The following is a 2,500-nucleotide window of genomic DNA, read 5'->3' on the forward strand; positions in this document are numbered from 1 at the left end:
TCTGTTGAGCTCTCTTGGCGAGGGAGCTGATGTTCAGTTCCCACTTGAGGTCCCGGCAGAGAATAGTGCCCAGGAAGCGGAAGGACTCCACAATTTTGACTGCGGAGTCTAACAGGGTGATGGCGGTGAGTGGGGCTGTATTCTTCCTGAAGTCCACAACCATCTCAACTGTCCTTAGAGCATTTAGCTCTAAGTTGTTCTGGCTACACCAGGTCACCAGGTTGTCAGCTTCCCACCTATAGTCAGACTCATCCCCACCAGAGATCAGCCCAATGAGGGTGGTGTCGTCCGACAAACTTCAAGAGTTTGACGGACAGATGATTGGAGGCGCAGCTGTTGGTATACAGGGAGAAGAGCAGTGGGCAAAGGACGCAGCCCTGAGGAGTTCCCGTGCTGATGGACCTGGAGTCAGAGACTTCTGTTCCCGGCTTAACGCACTGCTTCCTGTCAGAGAGGAAGTCTGTGATCCACCTGCAGGTGGAGTAGGGCACGTTCAGCTGGAAGAGCTTGTCCTGAAGCAGGGCAGGGATGATGGTGTTGAAGGCAGAGCTGAAGTCCACAAACAGGATCCTGGCGTAGGATGCTGGGGCGTCCACATGCTGTAGGGTGAAGTGGAGGGCCATGTTAACTGCGTCGTCCACAGACCTGTTGGCTCTGTAGGCAAACTGAAGGGGGTCCAGGAGAGGGTCTGTGATGGCTTTGAGGTGTGCCAGGAGCAGGCGCTCAAAAGACTTCATTACCACAGATGTAAGGGCGACCGGTCTGTAATCATTTAGTCCTGTTGGCATTAGCTTTTTGGGCACAGCGATGATGGTGGAGGACTTGAGACAGGCTGGTACATGGCATGTCTCCAGGGAGGTGTTAAAGATGTTGGTGAACACCGGAGACAGCTGGCCAGCGCAGTGCCTGAGGGTGGCTGGAGAGACAGAGTCCGGCCCGGCTGCTTTGCGTGGATTCTGCCTCTTGAAAAGCCCATTAACTTCTCCCTCCTGAAAGGAGAGAGTCGTTTCTGTAGTATGGGTGGGGGATGGGGCCTCTTGGGTGGGAAGGGGTGGTTCAGGACAGTCCAATTGTCTTTCAAATCTACGGTAGAACTCGTTCAGGTCGTTGGCTAGGCGGGAGTCGTTAGTGGTGTGGGGCGCTCTGGGTTTGTAGTTGGTGATGTGCCTGAGCCCTTTGGCAGACAGAAGCAGCGTCGTTAGTAGAGAACTGGTGTTTTAGTGTCTCTGAGTACAGTCGTTTAGCCTCTCTCACCGCTTTGCTAAACCTGTTCTTCGACTCCTTGAATCTGTCTCTATCCCCACTCCTAAACGCTTCCTCCTTCTCCAACCTCAACCTTTTGAGCTTTGCTGAGAACCAGGGCTTGTTGTTGTTAAAGTTCACCCTGGTACGTGTTGGGATACAGCAGTCCTCACAGAAGCTGATGTACACAGCCTCTGTGAGTTCATCCAGACTATTGGTAGCAGTCGTGAACATATCCCAGTCAGTACAGTCTAAGCACGCCCGCAAATCTTCCACAGCCTCACTGGTCCACTGTTTAGATGTCCTCACAGCAGGTTTACAGAGTTTTAGTTGCTGCCTGTATGCACGAATCAGGTGGACCAAGGGAGTTCTGTGCGAGCCGAACAGCCCCGTGACCCACAAGAGAAACATCCCCGCCAAATTCGAGCGTTTGACGGGGTCTATCCGTGAAAAAATATTCACGTTTTTGAGTGCACATGCATTTCTGCTGCAAATGCCTCTGGAAGTTTCATGCCGTTCGTATGCCAATTGTGGCAACACGAAAATGACCCGTTTTCCCATTCCGAGGGATTTCTGTGCGACCCTAACAGCCCCGTGAGCCACAAGAGACACATCCCCGCCAATTTCTAGCGTTTCACGGGGTCTATCCGTGAAAAATATAGACGTTTTTGAGTGCACATGCATTTCTGCTGCAGATGCCTCTGGAAGTTTCATGCCGTTCGTACGCAATGTGGCAACACGAAAATGACCCCTTTTCCCATTCCGAGGGATTTCTGTGCGACCCTAACTAACAGCGCCCGTGAGCCACAAGAGAGACATCCCCGCCAATTTATAGCGTTTCACGGGGTCTATCCGTGAAAAATATAGACGTTTTTGAGTGCACATGCATTCCTGCTGCAAATGCCTCTGGAAGTTTCATGCCGTTCCTATGCAATGTGGCCACACAAAAATGACCCGTTTTCCCATTCCGAGGCATTTCTGTGCGACCCTAACAGCCCCGTGAGCCACAAGAGAGACATCCCCGCCAACTTCTAGCGTTTGACGGGGTCTATGCGTGAAAAATATTAAAATTTTTGAGTGCACGTGCCTTTCTGCTGCAAATGCCTCTGGAAGTTTCATGGCGTTCCTATGCAATGTGGCAACACGAAAATGACCCCTTTTCCCATTCCGAGGGAGTTCTGTGCCACCCTAACAGCCCCGTGAGCCACAAGAGACACATCCCCGCCAATTTCTAGCGTTTCACGGGGTCTATCCGTGA

The sequence above is a fragment of the Petromyzon marinus genome, unplaced genomic scaffold (genome assembly GCF_048934315.1).
Source record: "Petromyzon marinus isolate PM22_M1 ecotype Great Lakes invasive population unplaced genomic scaffold, UKy_Petmar_22M1.pri1.0 PM_G_Scaffold_8, whole genome shotgun sequence".
Classification (NCBI taxonomy): domain Eukaryota; kingdom Metazoa; phylum Chordata; class Hyperoartia; order Petromyzontiformes; family Petromyzontidae; genus Petromyzon; species Petromyzon marinus.